Below are 10,461 nucleotides of genomic sequence, written 5' to 3'. Positions count from 1 at the left end.
TGACATCAGTATCTTGGCAATTTTTCTTCAGATTATCTACATGAATATGTAGAAATCACTGGGTAAAAAACTGGCTGGATGGCCAAGCCCAGAGAGTTGTGCTGAACGGCGCTAAATCCAGTTGGCGACCAATCACAAGTGGGATTCCCCAGGGCTCAGTGTTGAGGCCAGTCTTGTTTAATATCTTTATCAATGATCTGGATGAGGGGATCAAGTGCACCCTCAGTAAGTTTGCAGATGACACCAAGTTGGGTGGGAGCATCGATCTGCGCAAGGGCAGGAAGGCTCTGCAGAGGGACCTGGGCAGGCTGGATCGATGGGCCAAGGCCAATTGCATGAGGTTGAAGAAGGCCAAGTGCCAGGTCCTCCACTTGCGTCACAACAACCCCATGCAATGCTACAGGCTTGGGGAAGGGTGGCTGGAGAGCTGCCCGGCCAAAAATGACCTGGGGGTGTTGGCTGACAGCTGGCTGAACATGAGGCAGCAGAGTGCCCAAGAAGGCCAACAGCATCCTGGCTTGTGTCAGGAATAGTGTTGCCAGCAGGAGTAGGGAAGTGACTGTCCACCTGTACTTGGCACTGGTGAGGCCACACCTTGAATATTGTGTTCAGTTTTGGACCCCTCAGTACAAGAAGGACATTGAGGTGCTGGAGCATTTACAATCAACTACTCTTTTAGAGATTTTTTTCAACAATTCTGAAGACTGGAAGTCTCAAGGCAAAACAGGACATTTTTTTTCTGCTGAGCCCTCAGGTGAGGTGTCACACAGCACAAAGAGCTCTCAGAGTGGTTTATTTTGTGTGCTTTAGTTTGAACTGTTTCTTGTATTCCAACAAATTTGTTTGATGTTTTATTGATTAAGAAAAGATTCTGTCTTTCCTTTGCTCCATGTACTGGCTCTCTATTGAACGCAAAATCTTTCTCTTACTCTTGAGGGCAAACAAACTTCCATGGCCTCAGATCACCTAAGATTAAGGTCAATAATTATTTTCCTCAGGAATACAGCATCTTTCTAACAAAGTAAAGACGACAGGGGCTTGGGAGGCAGTTTTCTGTGCTTTCACTTCAAACACAGGAGTGTCTTTGCCTTCCTTTCTATATCATAAATACAAACTGTTAAATAAAAAGAAATGCTTTTAAAAATAAAACAATAACATGCAGCAACAAAGCACTAAGCTTCACATACAATTCTCCCTCTGGTAAGAGTATGAGAGAAAGAATCAACCATGTACAACAAATTAATAATATTGCATGTATCCCTATAAGTTGTACACACAGTAGAGAGATGAGGCTATTTGTGGTAGGTTGACCTTGGCTGGACACCAGGTGCCCACTCAAGCTGCTCTATCACTCCCCTCCTCAGCTGGACAGAGGAGAAAATCTAATGAAAGGCTCATGTGTTGAGGTAAGGACAGGGAGAGATCACTCACCAATTACTGTCACAGGCAAAACAGATTCAACTTGGAGAAATTAATTAAATTTATTGCCAATCAAATCAGAGTAGGGTAATGAGAAATAAAAACTCAATCTTAAAAAACCTTTCCCCCACCCCTCCCTTCTTCCCAGGCTCAACTTCACTCCCAAATTCTCTACCTCCTCCCTGCCAACAGCACAGGGGAACAGGGAATGGGGGTTGCAGTCAGTTCATCACACGTTGTCTCTGCTGCTTCTTCATCCTCAGTGGAGGACTCCTCACACTCTTCCCCTGCTCCAGCGTGAGGTCCCTCCCATGGGAGACAGTCCCCCACAAACTTCTTCAACATGAGTCCTTCCTATGGGCTGCAGTTCTTCATGAACTTCTCCAGTGTGGGTCCCTTCCATGGGGTCACAAGTCCTGCCAGCAAACCTGCTCTGGCGTGGGTTCCTCTCTCCACGGGTCCACAGGGCCTGCCAGGAGCTTGCTCCAGCATGGGCTTTCTACAGGGTCACAGCCTCCTTCAGGTGCATCCACCTGCTCCAGCGTGGGGTCCTCCAAGGGCTTCAGGTGGATATCTGCTCCACCATGGACCTCCCTGGGCTGCAGGGGACAGCCTGCCTCGCCATGGCCTTCACCAGGGGCTGCAGGGGAATTTTTGCTCCTGCACCTTGAGCACCTCCTCCCCCTCCTTCTTCACTGACCTTGGTGTCTGCAGGGCTGTTTCTCTCACATGTTCTCACTCCTCTCTCCAGCTGCTGTTGTGGCAGTTTCCCCTGCTTCTTAAATATGTTATCCTAGAGGCACTACCACCATTGCTGATGGGCTCAGCCTTGGCCAGTGGCAGGTCCAGCTGGCGCTGGCTCTATTGGATGTGGGGGAAGCTTCTAGCAACTTCTCACAGAAGCCATCCCTGCAGCCCACCCCCACCAAAACCTTGCCATGCAAACCCAATGCACTAGTACAAAAAACAACATAGGACAAAACCTTATATGGTATACAAATACTACATAACAATAATATATTTGTTAGTAGAAAAAACTAAATATATCAGAAGAGTAATAAAAGAAAAACTGTATCTGGTTTTGATTAAAAAGTCCAATTCGTTGAAGATTTAATGGAATGAGAAGGACAATGAGAAAATCAGATATCTAGAAATGTGCTCTTCTCTGACAATAATTCACGCTTAGGTTTTAAACATCCACTGTATCATCTCTCAGGCACCTCCTGCACAGAGGTGAACAGAGAATTTACTACAACAAATCACAGTTTTATGGCAGTGGCAGAGCTGCCAGTAGCCCCGTGGTGGCAAGTGGTGAGCAGGCAGCACAGCCTCCGTGTTACACCTCCTCATCCAACGCCGACTGGTCTTACTGCCTTGCAGGGGGGAGCAGGCAATACTCTCAGGGAATACAGCCAAGTGCGTTATTTTATTTACAGGCCTGGGAACATCTCAGTTTTGCTTTGTATGCCCACAGCAGCCTGCAAATTCTACACAGGGCACTGAGAAAGCCAAAGCTGTTGGAGGGGAGTACACAGCAGGCAGTCTCAAAAAGGGAGGGACAGTCCCAGGTGTCCTCAGAAGTATGCCGATTAGGCTGCCATCCCTACCCCCTGTCCCCTCATCTGCTGTCCCAGTTCACTTACAACATCTCAAGTTCACTCTGATGGTTTCTGGGCCCCAGGAACTAGTGATGCTCATTTTCCCTATCCCCTCCAGTATTTCCTTCCCCCACTCTGTCTCCTGCATAGGCAACACTTGTGCTACTGCCTGTACAGATTCCTCAGCTCCAGATATGTGGACATCCCTCATTTGTAGGTAGCAGTAATTCAGTAGTTGGAGTAATAGTAGTAACTCCCATCCCCAACCAGCCTGGTGTCCCGGCTAATGCCATAGCAGTTCATTTCTTTCCCTCACTTGCAGCCCCATAGCCAGGCCCATTTCCTTCCACACTTCTTTTCACCAGTGTCACACTTACTAACCTGCTTATCTGCATCTCTAGGCTCTCCCCATTCAGCAGTTCTTCGTTCTGGCTCCATCTCAGCTTTGCCATCCAAGGTGTTCAGACTGTCCCAGGAAGAGGAGCAGAGCTACCACCTCCCAGCCCCTCCAAATGGAGGCATAGGCCAAGTAGGCAACAGCGGCACATCTGCACCTCCTGGCGCAGTCTCCTGACAGTACTGAAATTCAAAGGAACACATTGGACAAAGGGCTTTTCTGAAAATTTGGTGATGCGATGTATGAAAAGGAGCAGAGGGAGGTAATGACATTTTAGATAATTACAAATACATTTTCTCTTACAGATTATTGGCTTTGGAGGCAAAAGACTAGCATAACTTCCCACTTCATTTACCCTTCTTCATAGTGTTTTACTTGTATGGCTTCTATGGAGCATTTTCCTCAGAGCCTGGTGTAAAAATAGCTGCATTCACTTGTGCCCCTCAGTAAGCTAAAGCTGAAGTCACTAACTTTTTTTTAAGGTTGCCATGACAGACTCTTCAAAGTTCAAGTGTAACAACCTGAATATAGATGAGTTTTCAGTAGTAGCCAAAGAAAATGTCAGAAAATCATTCTCCCTGAGATTTTTTATCTTTGAAAAGACTGAAAAAAATGTCTGGCTGAGATTTTGCAAAACCAACCAAATTTTTATATCAATTTGGTTTTGCTGTTGGGACTCTCTCCTATCCTGTTTGTCAGCCATATTTTAACTTTGGGATATTATCTTTCCCATGCTGCATAGGACTAAGAAGTCAGTTGGCTAGAATCTTTGGATATCTGTAAAAACTCCTTAGAAAATAAGATCGCTCTGGAAATTCAAAGTATAATTTCTATATTGTTTTTGTGATTGACAGATCATTTTCCATCAGTGACAATTGTCTATTTTAAATTGTGATTGACTGTAAGGTGCTTGCTGGTGGCCTACAGAAAGAGACTGGTCTCACAATTAGAAAAAATAAAATATGCTCTATGATATACTTTTTTCTGCTTTGTTTTTTAATAGACTTTCAGAGCCAGAAGGAAATATATTTAAATTGACTATGTACGACAGGCCATAGACTTTTATCTACTGTATGGATCCGTACAACTAAAATTGTTTTAAGATACCTGGTTTGGGAAAAAGTGGATCTTAGGATCTTCCAGATAAACTGAAATCCAAGTTTTCTGGAGTAAACTTGAAGTAAAAGGGAGATCTGGCTGTGCCAAAACTTAGTAAAGCCCACACGCTGTGGTCACAAGAATGTACAACACATTACATATCTGCAATTTGCAGCAAGACATTGCAAATGGTCCTTCAAATCAATAATTATTCACATAAGACAGCAACACTGGGGCTGGTAGACACCACTGTTTATTTTCTTATATTTACCAAAAGGTAGGGTTTTTTTCCCTATAGTTTGGCTGTAACATCTTACAAAGTCAAATTTTGTTGTCTTGTTGCTTTTAACTAAGGGTAGCCTTTCATATAAATTGCCTTCCTCTCCTGCTTGCAACAGCAATACAGAAGACTTAGAGAGGGAAGCCTGGTTAACACAGATGCAGAGTATTTCCCCTGTGATCTGTACAAAGAAGTTCTAAAGTTGTCTGTATGTTTCCCAGTTGTTTATTTGCTTTTATTGGTGCTAGTTAGTTCCAAATTTCTTGCCTTATTTTCTTCCTTATGGGTGTGAACATAGATTTAGTTTTTATGTCTACATTGACATGACCTCAGCCTGACAGTATATTATAGAAAGCTGGAAGATTTATTGGCCGAAGAGAGCCTGTCGGAAAAAAAGCTGGGTAGTGGTAATTGGAGAATGAGTCAGTGTCTGGAGCCCAGCTGTGCTCGCTACACAAGCCTGACTATAGCCGAGTTACTCAGATTTCTTCAGCTCTCTGAAACTGGCTTTTTTATTAAAAAAAAAAAAAGCTTTATTTATGCTGGATACATTTTTAGCTGAGAACGTTTGTACAAAGGCAGCAAATTACCTTTCTTCCTTCTCATTGTTAATATTGCAGTGGACTCGAGGAGCCACACTCTTGGAGAACCAATTCATTACACACGCGCAAACCTGCATGTCTGAATGATGTCGTGGCATTGACATCTCAAAATGCACCAATAATGGTTTGATATGCAATAAGTTCTGTGACTAATATTGTAAAGACACATTCTGACCCTGGGAGGCAAAGTATTGCTATTTCTTAATGCAGAAGAAGTAGCTTAAGAAGCACAGCATCAGTTCATGGTTGGTATTATTTGCATTATGAGGCTTACTCCATCAAAATCCCAAAATTCTAACCTTTGAACAATACATTATTTTAAGGAAAAGGGTATTTAAATGTCCTTAGAGACTGTTGTCAAATTAAATACTCAATTTGAAGCAAAGTTTATAAAACTAAGCTCTTACAAATCCATCAGTTTTATCTCTTTTGCCATACTAATAAAAACAGTTACTTCTAAGTCCCTTGCAGATTGCAGCAAGAACTATGTATATATCTTACCTAATTTTGTTGCCAAAAGTGAAAGAAAAAAAAAAAGGATAAATTAATTGCTAATAGTTTACATTTTTTTCATTTCTTTCTATTTTAATAATTCCTGAAAGTTTTAAAAAGAGTTAAGGAATTTTTTTTAAATGTAAGGATCATGACCAGAAACATTTAAAACAAAATAAACCATACAGACAAGCTATGACTATTTTGGACTACAGACACAGAAACTAGGATGATAACAGCAGTACTACATGAGCCACAAAAAAGTCAGGATTTAAATTTATGTAAAAGTAGATCAAGTGCTGGGGGTCTCATTTAATACAGAAAAAGCCTTTGGCAGTCAGCTGGGAGAACATTTTGAGGCAACACTCTCATATTCAGGCTGAGGTTTTGCCAGGGATATGATATCTAAAACAGTTTCAGCTCATTAAAGTGTGACATGGTTGCCCAGGTTCTCATCTCAGTTTTTGGCTTATTCATTGCAATTATAACTGTAGATAAGCAGACCAAAAGTTGAGGAGAGCAAACCTGACAAGATAGTGTATCTTGTATTTGTCACAGGTGCTAATAACACTATTTCCAGAATTTTAGGTCCACTTGAGAATTTAAATAAACTAAAAACAGAAGGGAAAAGGTAACAAACCACATTATCCATTCCCTTCCGTCCCTGTTACTCCACACAGGTGTTGCAAAACAATTAATTCCAGCTTGGTGTAGCTATAAAGCTAGCAGTGCCTGCTAGTGGCCTAGAGGGCTGGATTTCTGAGTAGCTTTGTTCCAGCTGGGAATGGAAAGTGACCCACATAGGCTGTGGGAACAGATCATTGAATAAAGAAGATCTCCCTGAAACATCTGGGACCTGGCATAATTCCTGAATGCTCTATGGCATTAGAGGTACAGCACTTATTCCATGATCAGGAGAACACATACAATTTGTCTTTTTATGGATCATCATCTTTTCTTTCCCCTAGCATGCCTACAACCCTCTTTTACACACAATAACCTAACCCTCTTCCCCCACTTTGCTTCCTAGGTTCCTCTTTTCTTCGTCACTGACAGGAGATAGTGCATGTGCTGAGCATAGCCTGGACACCGATTAAGCTAAGTAGTGGCTATCAAAAGTGACAGATGATTTCTGCTATCTTGCCTCTGGGGAACACATCCATGTATCTAGGTCTCTTTCATCTACTTAGCTGCCAATTTTCAGGCAATATGTTGAATGTTTACCATCTTTGAGGTGTTTATCAGTCTGTATTATTTGGTTTCTATCGATATTATTTGGAATCTACATTTATTAGAAGGAATCATTCACCACCATTACCAGCTGCCAACTCAAACAGAGAATTCTTCTGCAATTACATTAGCAACAGTCTGCAAAGGCAGTCAGCAGAGATCAGCTGTGTGGACAGTATTTGCTACTCAAATAATGAGCCCCTGTCTTCACCACAAAATATTGCATGTGTGCCCAAGTGGCCAAGAAGGCCAACAGCATCCTGACTTGTATCAGGAATAGTGTGGCCAGCAGGACCAGGGAAGTGATCAGGTCCCTGTACTCCGCACTGGTGAGGCCGCACCTTGGATACTCTGTTCAGTTTTGGGCCCCTCACTACAAGAAGGACATTGAGGTGCTGCAGCGTGTCCAGAGAAGGGCAATGAATCTGGTGAAGGGTCTGGAGCACAAGTCTTATGAGTGGCTGAGGAAACTGGGGTTGTTTAGCCTGGAGGAAAGGAGGCTCAGGGGAGACCTTACAACCTACCTGAGAGGAGGTTGTAGCAAGGTGGGGGTTGGTCTCTTCTCCCAAGTAACAAGTATTAGGATGAGAGGAAATTACCTCAAGTTGTACCAGGGAAGGTTTAGACTGGATATTAGGAAAAGTTTCTTCACTGAAAGACTGCCCCGGGAAGTGGTTGAGTCACCATCCCTGGAGGTATTTAATAGATGTGTAGATGTGGTGCTTGGAGACGTGGTTCAGTGGTGGATTTGGCAGTGCTAGGTTAACAGTTGGACTTGATGATCTTAAAGGTCTTTCCAACCTAAATGATTCTATGATTCTACCGAATGGGGACAATGCTGGTAGGTGATCTGGTGCCCATCTTGCAAATTTAACATTGTTTCTAGTGAGAAAAAAACAGGACTTTTTGTCACAATACTGCTTTCTCTGTTCTCTTGTATGTCTTACAGAAGGTATTTTATTGTAAGGTCCTTAAAGTTATGACTACCAGAATTCAGTTCTATAGAATATTCCATATCTCACATGGTTTCACACACTATAGTTTCACATTATGATAAATTCAGCAGTGATGCTAGCATAGGCATTTTCTCACATCTCTGTGTGATGATGTGCCATGCTGTGAAGCAGATCAGGGAACTGATTTGCAATTAAGAAAAAAAAACAGTGGTTTTTTGAACATAGTTCAGTTCATAACCCAATTTACATTGTGAGCACACAAACAGTTGTTCCAATGCAACTGAGTGAGAGGCACAGCACACAGAGGTGGATAGCAGTATCCTGAGTATTCCAGTTTTCAAGGTATGTGGAGCTGCTATGAATAGACAAACAATTCCTGTCTCCTTGCTTCTCATGCTGGATCCCTGCCATGAAGTTGTAAGAAGAAAAGATGGAGCAGCCGTGTAAGCTTGAAGACTCAGGCTCCTTCTGCAACTGAACCCTACTCCCCCTTGGACTTCCAGTTCACATTAGGAGCCTTAGCAACCTGAACCTCCATGCCTACTCATAGTCCTTGCCCCAAAATACCACCTTCAAACAATCTTCAGTTCTAGTTACCAGATCATACCCATTTGTCCTAGCTTCCAGACAGCTTATCCTCTTAATTTCCTCAATATGCCTATCCACATCTATTTAGCAGTTTCACGCAAGATCTCCAGATGTCCCAGCTACCTCAGAGTAGTGCAGAGGCTGCTGATCTGAAGGCAGTGCTCAAGGAAACAGAAAAGTCCACAGGATTTTTAGTCCTTAGGTCTAAACCACACCTTCCTGATCACACTCATCAATGTCGTGTGAGGCTTGTTCTAGCCTGGAATTTTCCAGGGTTCACAGTGAGACTTTACCCTGATTTTTGCCTGAAGGTATTTTCTTCATTACTGTTATATTGATCTGAAAAACATAAACATTTATCTCCTGTTTGTAGGGAGGCAAAGAGGAAAATTAGTCACATACAAATAAAAAGGATCAAATGTGGTGCTTCTGAAACCCTCTTATTGAGAAACAAGGTTGTTCCCTGGATGAGAGCCAGGGTTAATTCAATCCAGTCTGTTGGCTTCTCATAGGCATCATTTTTGCATTACCATACTTATTCTACCATGAAGGTAACATTAGCTTTAACTATTACAAATTCACACATGAAGGAAAACATTCAATATTGAGTCCTTTTCCTATGTAACAAAAACGTGTCCTCTTGACATTTTTCTTTCAGAAAACGTTTGAGCTATGTGATGTTTTAGGAGAGAGATCAATTTCTTATATATTTCAAATGCAAGAGAGACAAGCTCTAAAAGGAAAGCCAATATAATAAATAGGAAAGATAAAAATTAACTCCTACCAATGCTAAGGTGGCTGATAACCAGTCACTAGGTGAAGAGCCTTGGTACTGAAAGAAATCTAAAGCTACTAAAGTAGAAAATACAAATCTAAAGCAAGAGGACCACTGTGCACTAGCACTGGGACATTGGATTAAAGTGCCAATATTCTTTCATAGCAACCATCACCAAGGACACCAGTTATATAGAAATGTGATATAAAAATGTGAACAGGTAGATATCTTCTACAAATGAAGTAAAAGCGGGTAGTTTTCAATCTGTAATGTTGATAAATGAAAAGTCAAACTATTTGTTGAAAACCATCAGTAGCCATTGATACATCTTTCACAATCACTTTCCGCACCTCTCTACACACTAACATCAGGGCAATGCAGAACATAGGTTGGTTGTAGGTCTTCTTACACACATATATGCATCTATACAAAGCGCAGGAGCTGCAAATACAGGAGCAGCCCGAGCATCTACTTAATGTGATCTGTTTCTGACAGTGATTGGTACCAGATGCTGCAAAGGAAATTTCCACAGAATCTATGAGATATGCAGTTATGGGAGAACTGATATATAAGGATAGTTTCTTCCTGGTTTTGCTTTTAGCTGCTGCATGCCCTGAAGAATGGCATCATACGCCCTTTCCAAATTCACTCTCTCCCATCACCTTAATAACGTATAACCTGCTTAGTGAACCCTGTCCATTTCTTTCTGTACCCTGCTGCAAGCTTTCCCCATCACCAGGGCTTCAGCAGTCTGTGCACCAAGGATCCATGGGCCAGTTCTGACACCACCGCTACACAACCTCTGCTCAGACTGCCGAAAATGAGCTGTGAGTCTGTACAGAGACAAGAAAAATAAAAATTAGAGGTATTGGCATGACAGCCTTGTTAGCAGCTCAAGGATTCAGGAGGGAAAACCCAGGCATGGAAAGGTGAATAATCCTGAATTAAAATAGAGAGGGAGGCTTGTTGGCCTAGGGACTAGTCAAGTCACCAGTGTCATGAGTGTCAGTGGAGCTGACAGTAGGT

General features: G+C 42.3%; 2 long non-coding RNA genes across 3 annotated transcripts in view; both read right to left on the bottom strand.

Annotated features, from left to right (window-relative positions):
• Window positions 1-1,462: 1,462 nt before the first annotated feature.
• LOC142054448 (uncharacterized) lies at window positions 1,463-8,398 on the bottom strand. Its single transcript, XR_012659537.1, has 2 exons — window positions 3,399-8,398; window positions 1,463-2,373 (listed from the first exon to the last, which is right to left on the bottom strand). It is a non-coding gene; the product is annotated as an uncharacterized LOC142054448 (long non-coding RNA).
• A 4-nt stretch (window positions 8,399-8,402) lies between these two features.
• Window positions 8,403-10,461, bottom strand: part of LOC142054447 (uncharacterized) — a 12,883-nt gene continuing 10,824 nt past the window's right edge. The window contains exons 4-6 of one of the 2 annotated variants that reach the window (XR_012659532.1): window positions 10,148-10,268; window positions 8,784-8,999; window positions 8,403-8,476 (exon numbers count right to left, since the gene is read on the bottom strand). This is a non-coding gene — a long non-coding RNA (uncharacterized LOC142054447). Of the gene's footprint in view, window positions 9,000-10,147; window positions 10,269-10,461 lie in introns of both variants that reach the window. The other variant, XR_012659531.1, reaches the window with a different exon arrangement.

This window comes from Phalacrocorax aristotelis, chromosome 3 (genome assembly GCF_949628215.1).
Source record: "Phalacrocorax aristotelis chromosome 3, bGulAri2.1, whole genome shotgun sequence".
NCBI lineage: Eukaryota > Metazoa > Chordata > Aves > Suliformes > Phalacrocoracidae > Phalacrocorax > Phalacrocorax aristotelis.
This window is presented reverse-complemented; position numbering and strand designations above follow the sequence as displayed.